This window comes from Somniosus microcephalus, chromosome 24, assembly GCF_052327205.1.
Source record: "Somniosus microcephalus isolate GS21.2 chromosome 24, FLI_Smic_1.0, whole genome shotgun sequence".
Classification (NCBI taxonomy): domain Eukaryota; kingdom Metazoa; phylum Chordata; class Chondrichthyes; order Squaliformes; family Somniosidae; genus Somniosus; species Somniosus microcephalus.
This window is the reverse complement of record NC_141010.1, coordinates 65,168,823-65,190,862: the sequence shown is the minus strand read 5'-3', so window position 1 is coordinate 65,190,862 and position 22,040 is coordinate 65,168,823.

The following is a 22,040-nucleotide window of genomic DNA, read 5'->3' as shown; positions in this document are numbered from 1 at the left end:
GGACAGTGTATCGGGGTGTGGAAGGACAGTGTATCGGGTGTGTGGAAGGACAGTGTATCGGGGGTGTGGAAGGACAGTGTATTCGGTGTGTGGAAGGACAGTGTATCGGTGGTGTGGAAGGACAGTGTATCGGGGGTGTGGAAAGACAGTCTATTGGAAGTGTGGAAGGACAGTGTATTGGGGGTGTGGAAGGACAGTGTATACGGTGTGTGGAAGGACAGTGAATCGGTAATGTGGAAGGACAGTGTATCGGGGGTGTGGAAGGACAGTGTATCGGGAGTGTGGCAGGAGAATGTATCGGGAGTGTGGATGGACAGTGTATCGGGAGTGTGGAAGGGCAGTGTGTCGGGGGTGTGGAAGGACAGTGTATTGGGAGTGTGGAAGGACAGTGTATCAGGAGTGTGGAAGGACATTGTATCAGGGGTGTGGACGGACAGTGTATCGGGAGTGTGGAAGGGCAGTGTATCTGGAGTGTGGAAGGACAGTGTATCGGGAGTGTGGAAGGATAGTGTATCAGGAGTGTGGAAGGACAGTGTATCGGGCGTGTGGAGGAAAGTGTATCGGGGTGTGGAAGGACAGTGTATCGGGAGTGTGGAACGACAGTTTATCGGGAGTGTGGAAGGATAGTGTATCGGGAGTGTGGAAGGACAGTGTATCGGGAGTGTGGAAGGACAGTGTATCGGGAGTGTGGAAGGACAGCGTATCGGGAGTGTGGACGGACAGTGTATTGGGAGTGTGGAAGGACAGTGTATCGGGGGTGTGGAATGAGAGTGTATCGGGAGTGTGGAAGGACAGTGTATCGGGAGTGTGGAAGGACAGTGTATCGGGGGTGTGGAAGGACAGTGTATCGGGAGTGTGGAAGGACAGTGTATCGGGAGAGGGAAGGATAGTGTATCGGGAGTGTGGAAGGAGAGTGTATCGGGTGTGTGGAAGGACAGTGTATGGGGAGTGTGGAAGTACACTGTATCAGGAGTGTGGAAGGACAGTGTATCAGGAGTGTGGAAGGACAGTGTATCGGGAGTGTGGAAGGACAGTGTATTGGGAGTGTGGAAGGACAGTGTATCGGGAGTGTGGAAGGAGAGTGTATCGGGTGTGTGGAAGGACAGTGTATCGGGGGTGTGGAAGGAGAGTGTATCGGGACTGTGGAAGGACAGTGTATCGGGAGTGTGGAAGGACAGTGTATCGGGAGTGTGGAAGGACAGTGTATCGGGAGTGTGGATGGACAGTGTATCGGGAGTGTGGAAGGACAGTGTATCGGGAGTGTGGAAGGAGAGTGTATGGGGAGTGTGGAAGGAGATTGTATCGGGAGTGTGGATGGACAGTGTATCGGGAGTGTGGAAGGACAGTGTATCAGGAGTGTGGAAGGACAGTGTATCGGGAGTGTGGAAGGACAGTGTATCGGGGGTGTGGAAGGACAGCGTATCGGGGGTGTGGAAGGATAGTGTATCGGGAGTGTGGAAGGAGAGTATTCGGAAGTGTGGAAGGACAGTGTATCGGGAGTGTGGAAGGACAGTGTATCGGGAGTGTGGAAGGACAGTGTATCGGGAGTGTGGAAGGACAGTGTATCGGGAGTGTGGAAGGACAGTGTATCGGGAGTGTGGAAGGACAGTGTATCGGGGGTGTGGAAGGACAGTGTATCGGGAGTGTGGAAGGACAGTGTATCGGGAGTGTGGAAGGACAGTGTATCGGGAGTGTGGAAGGACAGTGTATCGGGAGTGTGGATGGACAGTGTATCGGGGGTGTGGAAGGACAGTGTATCGGGAGTGTGGAAGGATAGTGTATCAGGAGTGTGGAAGGACAGTGTATCGGGCGTGTGGAGGAAAGTGTATCGGGAGTGTGGAAGGAGAGTGTATCGGGGGTGTGGAAGGACAGTGTATCGGGAGTGTGGAAGGAGAGTGTATCGGGAGTGAAGAAGGACAGTGTATCGGGAGTGTGGAAGGAGAGTGTATCGGGAGTGTGGAAGGACAGTGTATCGGGGGTGTGGAAGGACAGTGTATCGGGAGTGTGGAAGGACAGTGTATCGGGAGTGTGGAAGGACAGTGTATCGGGAGTGCGGAAGGATATTGTATCGGGGGTGTGGAAGGACAGTGTATCGGGAGTGTGGAAAGACAGTGTATCGTGAGTGTGGAAGGACAGTGTATCGGGTGTGTGGAAGGACAGTGTATCGGGGTGTGGAAGGACAGTGTATCGGGAGTGTGGAAGGACAGTGTATCGGGGGTGTGGAAGGACTGTGTATTCAGTGTGTGGAAGGACAGTGTATCGGTAGTGTGGAAGGACAGTGTATCGGGAGTGTGGATGGACAGTGTATCGGGAGTGTGGATGGACAGTGTATCGGGGGTGTGGAAGGACAGTGTATCGGGAGTGTGGAAGGGCAGCGTATCGGGGGTGTGGAAGGACAGTGTATTGGTAGTGTGGAAGGACAGTGTATCAGGAGTGTGGAAGGACATTGTATCGAGGGTGTGGAAGGACAGTGTTTCGGGAGTGTGGAAGGACAGTGTATCGGGTGTGTGGAAGGATAGTGTATCAGGAGTGTGGAAGGACAGTGTATCGGGAGTGTGGAAGGACAGTGTCACGGGGATGTGGAAGGACAGTGTATCGGGAGTGTGGAAGGAGAGTGTATCGGGAGTGAAAAAGGACAGTGTATCGGGAGTGTGGAAGGGCAGTGTATTGGGAGTGTGGAAGGACAGTGTATCGGGGGTGTGGAAGGACAATGTATCGGGAGTGTGGAAGGACAGTGTATCGGGGGTGTGGAAGGACAGTGTATTGGGAGTGTTGCAGGACAGTGTATCGGGAGTGTGGAAGGACAGTGTATCGGGAATGTGGATGGACAGTGTATCGGGAGTGTGGAAGGACAGTGTATCGGGGGTGTGGAAGGACAGTGTTTCGGGAGTGTGGAAGGACAGTGTATCGGGAGTGTGGAAGGATATTGTATCGGGGGTGTGGAAGGACAGTGTATCGGGAGTGTGGAAAGACAGTGTATCGGGGTGTGGAAGGACAGTGTATCGGGGTGTGGAAGGACAGTGTATCGGGTGTGTGGAAGGACAGTGTATCGGGGGTGTGGAAGGACAGTGTATTCGGTGTGTGGAAGGACAGTGTATCGGTGGTGTGGAAGGACAGTGTATCGGGGGTGTGGAAAGACAGTGTATTGGAAGTGTGGAAGGACAGTGTATCGGGGGTGTGGAAGGACAGTGTATCCGGTGTGTGGAAGGACAGTGAATCGGTAATGTGGAAGGACAGTGTATCGGGGGTGTGGAAGGACAGTGTATCGGGAGTGTGGCAGGAGAATGTATCGGGAGTGTGGATGGACAGTGTATCGGGAGTGTGGAAGGGCAGTGTGTCGGGGGTGTGGAAGGACAGTGTATTGGGAGTGTGGAAGGACAGTGTATCAGGAGTGTGGAAGGACATTGTATCAGGGGTGTGGAAGGACAGTGTATCGGGAGTGTGGAAGGGCAGTGTATCTGGAGTGTGGAAGGACAGTGTATCGGGAGTGTGGAAGGATAGTGTATCAGGAGTGTGGAAGGACAGTGTATCGGGCGTGTGGAGGAAAGTGTATCGGGGTGTGGAAGGACAGTGTATCGGGAGTGTGGAACGACAGTTTATCGGGAGTGTGGAAGGATAGTGTATCGGGAGTGTGGAAGGACAGTGTATCGGGAGTGTGGAAGGACAGTGTATCGGGAGTGTGGAAGGACAGCGTATCGGGAGTGTGGACGGACAGTGTATTGGGAGTGTGGAAGGACAGTGTATCGGGGGTGTGGAATGAGAGTGTATCGGGAGTGTGGAAGGACAGTGTATCGGGGGTGTGGAAGGACAGCGTATTGGGAGTGTGGAAGGAGAGTGTATCGGGAGTGAAGAAGGACAGTGTATCGGGAGTGTGGAAGGACAGTGTATCGGGAGTGTGGAAGGACAGTGTATCGGGGGTGTGGAAGGACAGTGTATCGGGAGTGTGGAAGGACAGTGTATCGGGGGTGTGGAAGGAGAGTGTATTGGGAGTGTTGCAGGAGAGTGTATCGGGGGTGTGGAAGGACAGTGTATCGGGGTGTGGAAGGACAGTGTATCGGAAGTGTGGAAGGACAGTGTATCCGGTTTGTGGAAGGACAGTGTATCGGTAGTGAGGAAGGACAGTGTATCGGGGGTGTGGAAGGACATTGTATCGGGAGTGTGGAAGGAGAACGTATCGGGGGTGTGGAAGGACAGTGTATCGGGAGTGTGGAAGGACAGTGTATCGGGGGTGTGGAAGGAGAGTGTATGGGGAGTGTGGAAGGACAGTGTATCAGGAGTGTGGAAGGACAGTGTAGCGGGGGTGTGGAAAGACAGTGTATGGGGAGTGTGGAAGGACAGTGTATCAGGAGTGTGGAAGGACAGTGTAGCGGGGGTGTGGAAGGACAGTGTATCGGGAGTGTGGAAGGACAGTGTATCGGGAGTGTGGAAGGACAGTGTATCGGGAGTGAGGAAGGACAGTGTATCGGGAGTGTGGACGGACAGTGTATCAGGAGTGTGGAAGGACAGTGTATCGGGGGTGTGGAATGACAGTGTATCGGGAGTGTGGAAGGACAGTGTATCGGGGGTGTGGAAGGACAGTGTATCGAGAGTGTGGAAGGACAGTGTATCGGGAGTGTGGAAGGACAGTGTATTAGGAATGTGGAAGGACAGTGTATCGGGGGTGTGGAAGGACAGTGTATCGGGAGTGTGGAAGGACAGTGTATCGGGGGTGTGGAAGGACAGTGTATCAGGAGAGTGGAAGGACAGTGTATCGGGGGTGTGGAAGGACAGTGTATCGGGGGTTTGGAAGGAAAGTGTATCGGGAGTGTGGAAGGACAGTGTATCGGGGGTGTGGAAGGACAGTGTATCGGGAGTGTGGAAGGACATTGTATCGGAAGTGTGGAAGGCCAGTGTATCGGGAGTGTGGAAGGACAGTGTATCGGGGGTGTGGAAGGACAGTGTATTAGGAATGTGGAAGGACAGTGTATCGGGGGTGTGGAAGGACAGTGTATCGGGAGTGTGGAAGGACAGTGTATCGGGGGTGTGGAAGGACAGTGTATCAGGAGAGTGGAAGGACAGTGTATCGGGGGTGTGGAAGGACAGTGTATCGGGGGTTTGGAAGGAAAGTGTATCGGGAGTGTGGAAGGACAGTGTATCGGGAGTGTGGAAGGACATTGTATCGGAAGTGTGGAAGGCCAGTGTATCGGGAGTGTGGAAGGACAGTGTATCGGGGGTGTGGAAGGACAGTGTATCGGGGTTGTGGAAGGACAGTGTAGCGGGAGTGTGGATGGACAGTGTATCGGGGGTGTGGAAGGAAAGTGTATCGGGGGTGTGGGTGGAGAGTGTATCGGGTGTGTGGATGGACAGTGTATCGGGGGTGTGGAAGGAGAGTGTATCGGGGGTGTGGAAGGACAGTGTATCGGGGGTGTGGAAGGACAGTGTATCGGGGGTGTGGACAGACAGTGTATCGGGAGTGTGGAAGAACAGTGAATCGGGGGTGTGGAAGGACAGTGTATCGGGGGTGTGGAAGGACAGTGTATCGGGAGTGTGGAAGGACAGTGTATCGGGAGCATGGAAGGATAGTGTGTCAGTGGTGTGGAAGGACAGTGTATCGGAGGTGTGGAAGGACAGTGTATCGGGAGTGTGGAAGGAAAGTGTATCGGGAGTGTGGAAGGACAGTGTATCGGGGGTGTGGGTGGAGAGTGTATCGGGAGTGTGGATGGACAGTGTATCGGGGGTGTGGAAGGAGAGTGTATCGGGGGTGTGGAAGGACAGTGTATCGGGGGTGTGGAAGGACAGTGTATCGGGGGTGTGGAAGGACAGTGTATCGGGAGTGTGGAAGAACAGTGTATCGGGGGTGTGGAAGGACAGTGTATCGGAAGTGCGGAAGGACAGTGTATCGGGAGCGTGGAAGGATAGTGTATCAGTGGTGTGGAAGGACAGTGTATCGGAGGTGTGGAAGGACAGTGTATCGGGAGTGTGGAAGGACAGTGTATCGGGAGTGTGGAAGGACATTGTATCGGAAGTGTGGAAGGCCAGTGTATCGGGAGTGTGGAAGGACAGTGTATCGGGGGTGTGGAAGGACAGTGTATCGGGGTTGTGGAAGGACAGTGTAGCGGGAGTGTGGATGGACAGTGTATCGGGGGTGTGGAAGGAAAGTGTATCGGGGGTGTGGGTGGAGAGTGTATCGGGTGTGTGGATGGACAGTGTATCGGGGGTGTGGAAGGAGAGTGTATCGGGGGTGTGGAAGGACAGTGTATCGGGGGTGTGGAAGGACAGTGTATCGGGGGTGTGGACAGACAGTGTATCGGGAGTGTGGAAGAACAGTGAATCGGGGGTGTGGAAGGACAGTGTATCGGGGGTGTGGAAGGACAGTGTATCGGGAGTGTGGAAGGACAGTGTATCGGGAGCATGGAAGGATAGTGTGTCAGTGGTGTGGAAGGACAGTGTATCGGAGGTGTGGAAGGACAGTGTATCGGGAGTGTGGAAGGAAAGTGTATCGGGGGTGTGGAAGGACAGTGTATCGGGGGTGTGGGTGGAGAGTGTATCGGGAGTGTGGATGGACAGTGTATCGGGGGTGTGGAAGGAGAGTGTATCGGGGGTGTGGAAGGACAGTGTATCGGGGGTGTGGAAGGACAGTGTATCGGGGGTGTGGAAGGACAGTGTATCGGGAGTGTGGAAGAACAGTGTATCGGGGGTGTGGAAGGACAGTGTATCGGAAGTGCGGAAGGACAGTGTATCGGGAGCGTGGAAGGATAGTGTATCAGTGGTGTGGAAGGACAGTGTATCGGAGGTGTGGAAGGACAGTGTATCGGGAGTGTGGAAGGAAAGTGTATCGGGGGTGTGGAAGGACAGTGTATCGGGAGTGTGGAAGGACAGTGTATCGGGAGTCTGGAAGGACAGTGTATCGGGAGTGTGGAAGGACAGTGTATCGGGGGTGTGGAAGGACAGCGTATCAGGAGTGTGGAAGGACAGTGTATCAGGAGTGTGGAAGGACAGTGTATCGGGAATGTGGAAGGACAGTGTATCGGGAGTGTGGAAGGACAGTGTATCGGGAGTGTGGAAGGACAGTGTATCGGGAGTGTCGAAGGACAGTGTATCAGGAGTGCGGACGGACAGTGTATCAGAAGTGTGGAAGGACAGTGTATCAGGAGTGTAGAAGGACAGTGTATCAGGAGTGTGGAAGGACAGTGTATCGGGAGTGTGGAAGGACAGTGTATCGGGAGTGTGGAAGGACAGTGTCGCGGGGATGTGGAAGGACAGTGTATCGGGAGTGTGGAAGGACAGTGTATCGGGAGTGTGGAAGGACAGTGTATCGGGAGTGTGGAAGGACAGTGTATCGGGAGTGTGGAAGGACAGTGTCGCGGGGATGTGGAAGGACAGTGTATCGGGAGTGTGGAAGGACAGTGTATCGGGGGTGTGGAAGGACAGTGTATCGGGAGTGTGGAAGGACAGTGTATCGGGGGTGTGGAAGGACAGTGTATCATCGAAGCAGTACATAAATGGAGTCATTGGTTATCGCTTATAACCGATCAGCACTCCATGGCCTTTATGCTGGATAACCGGAAACGCACTAAGATCAAGAATAACAAAATACAGCTCTGGAGGATGGAATTGCCCGCCTTTGGCTACACCATACATTATCGACCCGGCAAAGAGATACCCTCACGCGCGCATTCTGCTCTTCTGTGTCAACTTCGACTCTTGCGGATCTTCATACTGACTTATGCCATCCTGGCGTTACCCGTATGTTGCACTTTGTGCGATCTAAAAATCTCCCATTTTCTACGCAAGCTGTGAAAAGAATATGCTCCACCTGTAGAATTTCTGCGGAATTAAAACCGCAATTCTCCCGTCCGTCGGATGGCTCACTCATTCATGCTATGCAGCCTATGCAGCGACTCAGCATTGACTTTAAAGGGCCATTGCCTTCCTCAACGTGAAACACCTACTTGGTTACTATGGTGGACGAATATTCACGCTTTCCTTTTGCTTTCCCCTGTCCCAACATGCTGACTTCCACAGTGATCAAATGCCTCAATCAAGTCTTTTCCCTTTGCGGTACGGCCAATTTCATCCACTCTGATCGGGGTGCTCCTTTATGTCAAGTGAACCCCAAAGTTATCTTTCCCAACGGGGAATCGCCACAAGTAAAACGACACCGTATCATCCTATCGGTAATGGACAGGTTGAGAGATACAACACTATCATTTGGAACGCTGTTCGTCTTGCACTGAGGTCACGCAACCTACCAGACCAGCAGTGGGAAACTATGCTCCCTGACGCGTTGCATTCCACCAGGTCTCTTCTTTTTATGTCCACCAATGTCACTCCTCACGAGCGATTCTTCAGGTTCCAGCGTCGCTTCACTCATGGGACGTCCTTACCATCATGGTTGGCAGCTCCCGGCCCCGTGCTGCTCCGAAGATTCATCCGATCTTCCAAAAACAATCCCCACGTCGACGAGGTGGAACTAATGGACGTTAATCCCACATACGTGCACGTGCAGTACCCTGATGGCCAGGAGTCCATCGTTTCACTCCGAGATCTGGCTCCCTGTCCAACCAGTCCCACGGACCCAACTGGTAGAGGAACCCATGGTAATGATGCCAGCGCTCTGCGCTCCTTTGAGGATGACGCCCTACCTGGGACATCAAAGGATCTGCCGGCTACGCAACCGGATCAACTCAGAGCGGGGCACTTCCCATGGGATGGCCACCCGAAGCCAGGACGTCGGTCAATCCCCGGCTACCAAACAAGATGACGCCAGCTCTGCGCCTGTGGGGACCCGCACCCGGAGTCATGATCTCCCCAGTCTCCCTCAGGTCGATCAGGGTGATACGGGCCCTGTCGACCTACCAGTATGGATCAAGCCACCCAGGGACCAAGACACGGTCCGAGGAGACGTGCCTTCCAGCCACAAGCGAAGATCTAAAAGACTGCAGCTATTCGTGGTCCGCCTAATCCACTAGAAGGAAGTCGTCAGACTTCCAAAACGTCCACGCGGGAAGAATGTCATGAATCCTATCATTCCTGAAGAGACGACTCATGAAGTAACACTGGGCGGCCAGCTGGTGGCGCCGTCCAAGGAGTATAAATACTCGGGCGTGCTCAGGATGTTTCTGTAACCAGGAACTAGTGATGTAACTAGAATCTCATGGTTTTGAAACTGTTGATTAAAGCCTTGTTTTATACTCAAACCAAGTGCCCAGTAGTCTTGTTACATCATCAGTTCAATGTGCTGATTCTGGCCCTGGTCAGTTCAATGTGCTGATTCTGGCCCTGGTCAGTTCAATGTCCTGATTCTGGCCCTGGTCAGTTCAATGTCCTCATTCTGGCCCCGGTCAGTTCAATGTGCTGGTTCTGGCCCCGGTCAGTTCAATGTCCTGATACAGGCCCCGGTCAGTTCAATGTCCTGATTCTGGCCCCGGTCAGTTCAATGTCCTGATTCTGGCCCCGGTCAGTTCAGTGTCCTGATTCTGGCCCCGGTCAGTTCAGTGTCCTGATTCTGGCCCCGGTCAGTTCAATGTCCTGATTCTGGCCCTGGTCAGTTCAATCTCCTGATTCTGGCCCTGGTCAGTTCAATGTCCTGATTCTGGCCCCGGTCAGTTCAATCTCCTGATTCTGGCCCCGGTCAGTTCAATGTCCTGATTCTGGCCCTGGTCAGTTCAATCTCCTGATTCTGGCCCTGGTCAGTTCAATCTCCTGATTCTGGCCCCGGTCAGTTCAATGTCCTGATTCTGGCCCCGGTCAGTTCAATGTCCTGATTCTGGCCCTGGTCAGTTCAATGTCCTGATTCTGGCCCTGGTCAGTTCAAGGTCCTGATTCTGGCCCTGGCCAGTTCAATGTCCTGATTCTGGCCCTGGTCAGTTCATTGTCCTGATTCTGGCCCCGGTCAGTTCATTCCCCTGATTCTGGCCTTGGTCAGTTCATTCTCCTGATTCTGGCCCTGGTAAGTTCAATGTCCTGATTCTGGCCATGGTCAGTTCATTGTGCTGATTCTGGCCCTGGTCAGTTCAATGTCCTGATTCTGGCCCTGGTCAGTTCAATGTCCTTATTCTAGCCCTGGTCAGTTCAATGTGCTGATTCTGGCCCTGGTCAGTTCAATGTCCTGATTCTGGCCCTGGTCAGTTCAATGTCCTGATTCTAGCCCTGGTCAGTTCAATGTCCTGATTCTGGCCCTGGTCAGTTCAAAGTCCTGATTCTGGCCCTGGTCAGTTCAATGTGCTGATTATGGCCCTGGTCAGTTCAATGTCCTGGTTCTGGCCCTGGTCAGTTCATCGTCCTGATTCTGGCCCTGGTCAGTTCATTGTCTTGATTCTGGCCCTGGTCAGTTCATTGTCCTGATTCTGGCCCTGGTCAGTTCATTTTCCTGATTCTGGCCCTGGTCAGTTCATTCTCCTGATTCTGGCCCTGGCCAGTTCATTCTCCTGATTCTGGCCCTGGTCAGATCAATGTCCTGATTCTGGCCCTGGTCAGTTCATTGTCCAGATTATGGCCCTGGTCAGTTCATTCTCCTGATTCTGGCCCCTGGTCAGTTCATTCTCCTGATTCTGGCCCTGGTCAGTTCAATGCCCTGATTCTAGCCCAGTTCAGTTCATTGTAAGCTAGCAGGGAACATAAAAACTGACTGTAAAAGCTTTTATAGATATGTGAAGAGAAAAAGATTGGTGAAGTCAAGCGCAGGTCCCTTACAGTCAGAATCAGGGGAATTTATAATGGGAAACAAGGAAATGGCAGCCCAACTAAATACATACTTTGGTTCTGGCTTCACAAAGGAGGACACAAATAACCTCCCAGAGATGTCGGGGAACATAGGGTCTGATGAAAGGGAGGAACTGAAAGAAATCAGTATTTGTAGGGAAATGGTGTTAGGAAAATTGATGGGACTGAAGGCCGATAAATCCCCAGGGCCTGATGGTCTACATCCCAGGGTACTTAAGGAAGTGGTCCTAGAGATAATAGATGCATTGCTGGTCATCTTCCAGAACTCAATAGACTCTGGAACGGTACCCATGGATTGGAGGGTAGCTAATGTTACCCGACTATTCAAAAAACGTGGTAGAGAGAAAGCGGGGAATTATAGACCGGTAAGCCTGACATCGGTAGTGGGGAAAATGCTGGAGTCTATTATAAAAGATGTAATAGCGGAGCACTTGGAAAGCAGTGACAGGATCGGACAAAGTCAACATGGATTTACAAAAGGTAAATCATGCTTGACTAATCTACTGAAATTTTTTGAGGATGTAACTGGTAAAATAGATAAGGGAGAACCAGTGGATGTGGTGTATTTGGACTTTCAGAAGGCTTTCGATAAGGTCCCACATAAGAGATTAGCGTGCAAAATTAAGGCACATGGGATTGGGGGCAAGGTATTGACTTGGATAGAGAACGGGTCGTTTTCCGAGTGGCAGGCAGTGACTAGTGGGGTACTGCAAGGATCGGTCCTAGGACCCCAGCTGTTCACAATATATATTAATGATCTGGACGAGGGAATTGGATGTAATATCTCCAAATTTGCAGACAACACAAAGCTGGGTGGGAGGGTAAGCTGTGAGGAGGATGTCGTGAAACTCCAGTACGATTTGGACAGGTTGGGTGATTGGGCAGAAACATGGCAAATGCACTATAATGTGGATAAATGTGAGGTTATCCACTTTGGTGGCAAAAACAGGAAGGCAGATTATTATTTGAATGGCAATAGATTGGGAGAAGGGGAAGTGCAAAGAGACCTGGGTGTTATTGTGCACCAGTCGCTGAAGGTAAGCATGCAGGTGCAGCAGGCGGTTAAGAAGGCAAATGGTATGTTGGCCTTCGTAGCAAGAGGGTTCAAGTACAGGAACAAGGATGCCTTGCTACAGTTGTACAGGGCCTTGGTGAGACCACACCTTGAGTATTGTGTGCAGTTTTGGTCACCTTACCTGAGGAAGGACGTTCTTGCCATGGAGGGAGTGCAGCGAAGATTCACCAGGCTGATACCTGGGATGGCAGGAATGACGTATGAGGAGAGATTGTGTCGATTGGGCTTATACTCACTGGAGTTTAGAAGATTGAGAGGGGATCTCATCGAAACCTATAAAATTCTGTCAGGTCTGGACAGACTAGATGCAGGAAGGATGTTTATGATGGCCGGGGAGTCCAGAACCAGGGGTCATAGTCTAAGGATAAGGGGTAAGCCATTTAGGGCTGAAATGAGGAGGCACTTCTTCACCCAGAGAGTGGTGAACCTGTGGAATTCTCTGCCACAGAGGGCGGTGGAGGCCAGTTCATTAAATATATTCAAGAAAGAGTTGGATATAGTTCTTGAGGCTAAAGGGCTCAAGGGATGTGGGGACAAGGCAGGGACAGGGTACTGAATTTGGATGATCAGTCATGATCTCATTGAATGGCGGAGCAGGCTCGAAGGGCCGAATGGCCTACTCCTGCTCCTATCTTCTATGTTTCTATGTTTCTATGTGTCCTGATTCTGCCCCTGGTCAGTTCAATTTCCTGATTCTGGCCCCTGGTCAGTTCATTGTCCTGATTCTGGCCCTGGTCAGTTCATTGTCCTGACTCTGGCCCTGGTCAGTTCATTGTCCTGATTCTGGCCCCTGGTCAGTTCATTGTCCTGATTCTGGCCCTGGTCAGTTCATTGTCCTGATTCTGGCCCTGGTCAGTTCTATGTCCTGATTCTGGCCCTGGTCAGTTCAATGTCCTGATTCTGGCCCTGGTCAGTTCAATGTCCTGATTCTGGCCCTGGTCAGTTCATTGTCCTGATTGTGGCGCTGGTCAGTTTAATCTCCTGATTCTGGCCCTGGTCAGTTCAATGTCCTGATTCTGGCCCTGGTCAGTTCAATTTCCTGATTCTGGCCCTGGTCAGTTCAATGTCCTGATTCTGGCCCTGGTCAGTTCAATGTCCTAATTCTGGCCCCTGGTCCGTTTAATGTCCTGATTCTGGTGCTGGTCAGCTCAATGCCCTGATTCTGGCCCTGGTCAGCTCATTGTCCTGTTTCTGGCCCTGGTCAGTTCATTGTCCTGTTTCTGGCCCTGGTCAGCTCAATGTCCTGATTCTGGCCCTGGTCAATTCTGACCCTGGTCAGCTCAATGTCCTGATTCTGGCCCTGGTCAGCTCAATGTCCTGATTCTGGCCCTGGTCAGCTCTATGTCCTGATTCTGGCCCTGGTCAGCTCAATGTCCTGATTCTGGCCCTGATCAGCTCAATGTCCTGATTCTGGCCCTGGTCAGCTGAATGTCTTGATTCTCGCCCTGTTCAGTTCATTTTCCTGATTCCTGATGTCGGGTTCAGGATTGTTTTGGGTCATTTAAATGTCATGAACTTTTGGCCCTTTGGCCAATGAAAATCCTAGCCTGTAAGTTTCCTACATTACAACAGTGACCACACTGTAAAAGTACTTAATTGGCTGTGAAGCGCTTTGTGATGTCTGGTGGTCATGCAAGGTGCTATATAATTGCAAGTCTTTCTTTAAGTTAACCACAAACCACAGATTTTTCACAACAACTAGAAAAATAAACAGAAAACAGGCACATAACAGCAAAGGTCACGACTTTGAACACTCCAACAAAAAGTAATGGTGACAGAGGAGCCCTTTTGCGGGAGTTGGGAATCAGAAGACAAACCGGACAGCTGTATAAAAGGAAATGCTGGAAAAACTCAGCAGGCCAGGCAACATCCATGGAGAGAAATAGAGTCAAAGTTTCAGGTCGAAACCCTTTGTCAAGACTGAAAAAACACAGGAAATGAAACAGATTAAAAGGCCAGTTTGGGGGCTGGGAAATGGGGATGAAAGAACAAAAGAGAAGTGAAGAGACATTAAGAGGAATTCAAAACCAGACGAGATGGTGATAGGACGAGTGGAGACAAAAGACGGCTCTGGATTAGGTGTGAAATGTTCTGGCAGAATGGGAGCTGCCATGTGGGAGAGAAAAAAAGGGGGGGGGCAAAACAAAGGTGTGGATAAAAAATAAGTAAAAATGTAATGGGGGCCGAGGTTATGATCTGAAATTGTTGAACTCGATATTGAGTCCGGAAGGCTGTAAAGTGCCTAATCAAAAGATGAGGTGCTGTTCCTCGAGTTTACGTTGAGCTTCCGTGGAACAATGCAAGAGCCCGAGTACGGTGAGGTCTCAGTAGGAATGGAGCGGTGAATTAAAATGACAGGCGACCGGAAGCTCGGGGTCCCCCTTATGGACTGAACGGAGGTGTTCCACAAAGCGGTCACCCAATCTGCGTTTGGTCTCCCCAATGTAGAGGAGACCGCATAGTGAGCAGCGAATACAGTATACTAGATTGCGAGAAGTACAAGTAAATTGCTGTTTCGCCTGGAAGGGGTGTTTGGGGCCCTGGACAGTGGGAAGGGGGGAGGTATAAGGGCAGGTGTTGTATCTCCTGTGCTTGCACGGGAAGGTGCCGGGCGAAGGGGAAGGGGTGCTGGGGGTGATAGAGGACTGGACGAGGGTGTCTAGGAATGAGCGGTCCCTACGGAATGCTGAAAGGGGAGGGGAGGGGAAGATGTGTTTGGTGGTGGGATCACGTTGGAGGTGGCGAAAATGGCGGAGGATGATCCGTTGAATGTGGAGGCTGGTGGGGTGAAAGGTGAGGACAAGAGGAACCCTATCGTGATTCTGGGAGGGAGGGGCAGGGGTGAGGGCAGAAGTGATGGAGATAGAACGGACACGGTCGAGGGCCGTGTCAACCACGGTAGAGGGGAATCTTCGGTTGAGGAACTCTCCCTAGCGGAAGCTGAACGCCAACTCTCCGACACCTCCTCCTACCTCCACCCAAGATCCACAAACAGGACTGCCCTAGTAGACCCATTTTTTCAGCCTGTTCTTGCCCCATGGAACTTATCTCTTCCTATCTCGACTCTATCTTTTCTCCCCTTGTCCAGTCTCTTCCCACCTACATCCGCGACTCTTCGGACGCCCTCCGCCACTTTAACAGTTTCCAGTTTCCTGGCCCCAACCGCTTCCTTTTCACTATGGACGTACAATCCCTCTACACCTCCATCCCCCACCAGGATGGCCTGAGGGCGCTCCGCTTCTTCCTTGAACAGAGGCCCGACCAGTCCCCATCCACCACCACCCTCCTCCGCCTGGCTGAACTTGTTCTCACAATGAACAACTTCTCCTTTGACTCCACTCACTTCCTCCAAATCCCGCATGGGTCCTAGCTATGCCTGCCTTTTCGTGGGATATGTGGAACACTCTTTGTTCCAGTCCTACTCGGGTCCCCTCCCTCACCTCTATTTCCGGTACATTGATGACTGTATCGGTGCCGTTTCCTGCTCTCGCCCCGAACTAGACAATTTCATTCACCTTGCCTCCAATTTCCACCCTTCCCTCACCTTCACATGGTCCATCTCCGACTCTTCCCTTCCCTTCCTCGACTTCTCCGTCTCCATCTCTGGGGATAGGTTATTGACCAACATTCACTGCAAGCCCACTGACTCACACAGCTACCTGGACTACACTTCCTCCCACCCCGCCTCCTGTAAGGACTCTATACCATTCTCCCAGTTTCTCCATCACCGCCGCATCTGCTCCGTCGATGCCACCTTCCACACCAGTGCTTCCGACATGTCTTCCTTTTTCCTCAACCGAGGATTCCCCTCTACCGTGGTTGACACGGCCCTCGACCGTGTCCGTTCCACCTCCCACACTTCTGCCCTCACCCCTGCCCCTCCCTCCCAGAACCACGATAGAGTTCACCTTGTCCTCACCTGTCACCCCACCAGCCTCCACATTCAACGGATCATCCTCCGCCATTTCCGCCACCTCCAACGTGATCCCACCACCAAACGAATCGTCCCCTCCCCTCCCCTTTCAGCATTCCGTAGGGACCGCTCCCTCCGAGACACCCTAGTCCACTCCTCTACTCCTCTATCACCCCCAGCACCCCTTCCCCTTCGCCCGGCACCTTCCCGTGCAAGCGCAGGAGATGCAACACCTGCCCTTATACCTCCCCCCTTCCCACTGTCCAGGGCCCCAAACACCCCTTCCAGGCAAAACAGCGATTTACTTGTACTTCTTGCAATTTAGTATACTGTATTCGCTGCTCACGATGTGGTCTCCTCTACATTGGGGAGACCAAATGCAGATTGGGTGACCGCTTTGCGGAACACCTCCGTTCATTCCGTAAGGGTGACCCCGAGCTTCCGGTCGCCTGTCATTTTAATTCACCGCCCCATTCCCACTGAGACCTCACCGTACTCGGGCTCTTGCATTGTTCCACGGAAGCTCAGCGTAAGCTCGAGGAACAGCACCTCATCTTCCGATTAGGCACTCTGCAGCCCTCTGGACTCAATATCGAGTTCAACAATTTCAGATCATAACCTCGGCCCCTATTACATTTTTACATATATTTTTTATTCACACCTTGTTTTGCCCTTCCCCCTTTTTTTCTCTCCCACATGGCAGCTGTCTCCCATTCTGCCAGCGCATTTCACACCTAATCTTGAGCCGTCTTTTGTCTCCACTCGTCCTATCACCATCTCGTCTGGTTTTGAAAACCTCTTAATGTCTCTTCACTTCTCTCTTGTTCTCTCCCAGCCCCCGAACTGGCCTTTTAATCTGTTTCATTTCCTGTGTTTTTTCAGTCCTGACGAAGGGTTTCGACCTGAAACGTTGACTCTATTTCTCTCTCCACGAATGTTGCCTGGCCTGCTGAGTTTTTCCAACATTTTCTGTTGTTATTTCGGATTTCCAGCATCCACAGTATTTTGCTATCGAGCTGTAGAAAAGGACTGTGCTATTGGGGGAGAGGCAACTTGAAGAAGACAGGGGAGAATCGCTGCGGTAGATAGTCCTGGCCCTCCCCACAACAAGGCTCTGGTCAATCCACAACCTACACCGTGTCCTACAAGTGCAGTGTTACTCAGAGCTGTTGCTTAGAGCTGTTTGGCAATCGAATAAAGTGCTGAGCAATCTAACTAGCAGTTTCTGTGGCCATTGTCTGAGCTCAAGGTTAGAATCGGGTCATTTCTCTAAACACAGGGCCACATTAATAACAATAATCACACAGAATTGGCGCTCCAGCTGTGGCCTTGATGTTGTGAGGCAACAATTCAGAGTTCGATTGCAATTCGATTGCCGACTAAGTAATGGAAGCAAGTTAGACAGTTCTCGAGACATTAAAGGGATTACACGCCCGGCAGACTTTACAGACAGGGTTGTAGCAGTCAGGCCGCTGTGTCCCAGCACAGTTGCAGTAAGATGGGAGAGATAATCCAGAAATATCTAGATAAGAATTTGCCAAAGTGTCAGGAGAAATATGCAGAATATGTAAGAGTGTGGCGCCATTGCTCACCTGTAGGAGAGTGAGGTCAGAGTTAAAAGAAAGTAGATCTTCTGGAGATGAGCAGTGGAAAGCAGTGAGGTTGCTGGCTGCTACAGAAAGTTGTAGTCTACTGAGGGAGAGGAATGAGAAACTAGAAGTAAAAATCAGAAACACAGACAAAGAGGGTGGTTTTAGAAGTCACCTTGAAAGGGGCGAGAGATCAACAGGAGAGGGAAAAAAGAGGAATATTCTGGAGTGGGAGGAGAGCCCACAGTCGGGAAAGTGATGCAGCATATTCCCAGTCAGAAGTAGTTGAACAAAGATATAGAAGAGAAACTGAGGACATAAATCGGGAAACCCAGGTCAAATGTTCTTGGTTAAGCAGCAGACCAATGACTAGTGATCACTGTTGAGGTGCTGGATGCAATGGCCGGAGAGGATGAAAAGGGAGGCACAGTGTCCCATATTGAATTTCACCTGGCCACAGGTCACCATCGCCTTCCCTCTGCCTCCGCCTCCTCTCTCCTGGGGCAATTGCCCAGGACATGAAGCCAAGGGGCTCTGAAACTCGCCCTGTGGCTGGTGTCCAGACAGCACGGGTTCCGCGCCGTGCGGGTGAACTCCTTCAGGGCCCGGGGGAGGGTGCAGGTGAGCTGGGGTGCGAGAGGCCCAGGTGTGGGAGTGATGGCTTGTTTGAGGGTCTAAGGTAAGGTGAACAGATTTTCTAAACCAAATCCGGGGACACACAGGGTGGGAACACAGCAAGGTAGCCAGGATACGTTTCAAGAAAACCGGCATGACGACTTTGTTGCTTCTGCTAGTGGAATATGTGTAGAGATTGATTTCCATCAACCATCAGGCAGCCAACCATAATGTGGATATAACAAGTGTTACAATTTTAATGAGAATTAACAGTAGTGACGTTCGCCACCTGGTGGTGCATTATAAAACTACGAGCAAAATGGTTTTATACAGTTTGTAAAAAAAGTCACTCTTCATTTTCACAGTTCTCCAAAATGTCAAGGAGACGGAAATTGTCTATCGACAAAAAACTCCCACCCCTAAAAATACACAAGAAGTTGTGCTCGCTGTATTCCTGATGCTGGCAGCACGAGAGCAGCTCGCTGGATTAATAGCTGTATTTCTCTGATGAGTTTATCTGTTTTAGAATTTTAATGTTCTTGCTGAGTTTGTTGACAAACTCAAGACAAGGAAAAGTGACGTTTGTTTTGATGATGAGAATGGCTTTCACAGTTTCAACCTTGTACCAGGATCTTTCTGCTGTCCACAGGCTGTTCATGACAGGAAACCCCCTCTGGACGGAAGCATTACTGCCAGGCAGGCACAGCATCGGTTCTGCCATTTTTAAAATATTTGCGTGTGGTACTGAGGATTCCCTGAAATGCTTGATTCCTTCATTCCATCTGCCACATAGTGTGATTGATGTAGTTGTGTCATTCTGTTTACACAGTTTCCCTGTCACAAGCTCATCAAACAGTGCATCCTCGGTAATTACTGTATCACATTTCTTCTGCAGTAACTCGACTGCTGTTTCAACCTCAGATCTTAAAGGAACTTTCTTTAAAAGCAGACACTTCAAATCTCTGAAATCACCTGTATGCTTTCCCTGTGCACGCATGTATTTTATGGCTCTATCGAAAAAAGATCTCAGTGTGGCAGAGCCACCAAGGAACTCTTATACGAATGTATATAATTGCCTTTAAATCTGTATTCTTTCGCTGTATGTAAATAGCGCGGTCTCTAAAGGGTTAAGACCGAACGCGATGACATCATCACGTGGGTCACATGACATTCCCAACAGCGGGAAACGTGGTGACGTCATGACGTTGGACTGAGGGGCCTCCCCTTCTCAGTCCTCGTGGAGCCAGCATTAAGCAAGCACCTGTTGATTTGTTCTCCTGCGTTTTTGTTTGTTACTTCCACCAGTTTGCATTAAACATCTTTTGGTTAGCTGATTGACTCGCTCTCAGTATTTTCGTCAGGAATTTACCAATTCCTACAGTGGTGACCCCGAATCTTCACGGACGATCTTCACGGAGGAAGCGAGATGCAGTGACATGCTGGAGGCCAACCCAGTGGCTTTGAAGCTCCCTCAGTTTTGGGAACAACAGGCAGCCTCCTGGTTCGTGCAAGCAGAGGCTCAGTTCGAGCTCCGGAACGTAGTGCAGGATCAGACCCGTTACCTCTACGTGGTCTCCGCACTCGACAGCTCCACGGCTTCGAGGATTATCAGCCTGCTGGAAAATCCCCCAGCCGACAGCAAGTACGACACCCTTAACGCGTGTCTTATCCAGGTATTCGGCCTCACAAAGTCGGAACGTGCACGGTGGTTACTCACGCTGCCCGGGTTAGGCGACTCCAAGCCATCGGAGTTAATGAGCCAGATGCTCACACTCCTTGGTTCAGAACCGCAATGTTTCCTCTTTCGGGAATTGTTCCTGAGCCAATTGCCCGAGCAGGTGCAAACGGCCCTCGCGAGGTCGGACACTGCGGATTGTGCGGCGCTGGCCGCCGAGGCCGACACAATTTATGCCGTCATGCAACAACACTGCGCCGCCACGAGGCCTCCCTCCCAGAAAGGCCCCGCCCTGACGCCTCCACCATCCGGCTGGTGTTATTACCACGCCCGTTTCGGCCTGAAGGCCCGATGCTGCCGTCCTCCCTGCGGGTTCAAGCCTAAAGCAACGAAGAAGCACCAGCACCAACCGCGCGACGGGAAGACCGAACCTGAAGTAGGCCCCACGGCCGCGATGGCGATTGGCGATTCCGGGAAGCTACTCTATGTCACCGATTCCATCTCAGGCCAGCGGTTCTTATGCGACACGGGAGCGCAGTGTAGTATCCTTCCCGCCTCGGTCCTCGACATCCGGGCTGGGAGGCGCGGTTGTCCCCTCCAAGCTGCCAACGGCGGCGCTATTCGTACATTCGGGAAACGGCGGGCCCAGGTGTGTTTCGGCGGTCAATGCTTCCAATGGGAGTTTATCACCGGCAAGATTTCGCAAGCGATCCTCGGCGTTGATTTTTTATGCGCCAACAGCTTGTCGGTCGATTTAAAAAATCGTCGGCTGATCAACGCCGCCATGTCCAACTCCATCCCGTGCTTTCGAGGTTCAGTCGCGTCGCACATGTTCTCCTGCGCTTCGCCAACACCCAACGAATTCACCCGCCTTCTCGGTGAATTTCCAGAGTTAACCAGGCCCACCTTTTCTGCCACGACCGCCAAGCATAGGGTGGAGCATCACATTACAATGACCGGCTCCCCAGTCTACGCATGGGCTCGGTGACTAGAACCCAGCAAACTCGCGGCCGCTAAGGCGGAGTTCGCCACAATGGAGCGGTTGGGGATTATTCGCCGGTCGAATAGTCCCTGGTCCTCACCGCTCCACATCGTCCCTAAACCCGGCGGCGGATGGCGGCCTTGCGGTGACTACTGATGGCTTAATGATGTCACAACTCCGGATAGGTACCCCATACCGCACATCCAGGATTTCTCCACGCATTTGGCAGGGAATTCGATCTTTTCCAAGGTTGACCTCGTCCGTGGGTACCATCAAGTGCCTGTACACCCCCAGGACATCCCAAAGACCATGGTTATTACCCCCTTTGGCCTATTTGAGTTCCTCCGAATGCCATTTGGGCTCAAAAATGCGGCACAGGCGTTCCAGCGCCTTATGGATTCGGTGCTGTGGGACCTTAAGTTTTTATTTGTGTATCTCAATGATATCCTGATCGCCAGTGCCACTAAAGAAAAACACCTCAGTCATCTGCGCACCCTCTTTCGTCGCCTCCATCAGCATGGCCTGATAATCAACCCGGCCAAATGCCAGTTCGGGCTGCAGCAGTTGGACTTTTTGGGCCACCGCATCACTTCGGAGAGGGCACTGCCACTCCAGTCAAAGGTGGAGACAATCGCAGCATTTCCGCGGCCACAGTCCATCAAGGCCCTCCAGGAGTTCCTGGGTATGGTGAATTTTTACCATCGTTTTGTTCCCAGGGCCACGCAACTGATGCAACCGCTCTATGAGGCCCTCAGAGGAAAACCGGGAAAGGAACCCGTGGTTTGGATGCCTGAGATGGATTGCGCCTTCAGAGACACAAAGGCCGCTCTTGCAAACGCAACGATGTTGGCACACCCACTGCCTGGAGCCACCATCGCTCTTACGACCGACGCTTCTGATTACGCCATCGGAGCCGTGCAGGAGCAGTGGGTCAATGGTGCGTGGCAGCCACTGGCGTTTTTTAGTCGCCAACTGCGCAGTAATGAGCGCAAGTACAGCATGTTCGACAGGGAGTTGTTGGCGCTGTTTCTGGCAATCCGCCATTTTCGTTTTCTTTTGGAAGGGCGCCACTTCACCGCGTTTGTGGACCACAAACCGCTGACTTTTGCTATGGCCAAGACTACCGAACTGTGGTCGGCTCGGCAGCAGTGACAACTCACCTTTATTTCAGAGTTTACCACCGATATCCGTCACGTGGCCGGCAAGGACAACGTGGTGGCCGATTGCCTCTCGCGGGCGTCCGTCCAGGCCGTCCAGCTGGGAATAGATTATTCACACATGGCTGCCGACCAAGCAGCTGACCAAGAAACTCAGGCATTTTGTACCGACTCCTCCTGCCTCCAGCCAACAGATGTGCATTTCCACGTGGTGGGTACCTCCTTGCTCTGCGACATCTCCTTGGGGGATCCCCGCCCGATCGTTCCGATTTCCTGGCGTCGGAAAGTCTTTGATGCCATACACGGACTTTCACATCCCGGCGTGAAGGC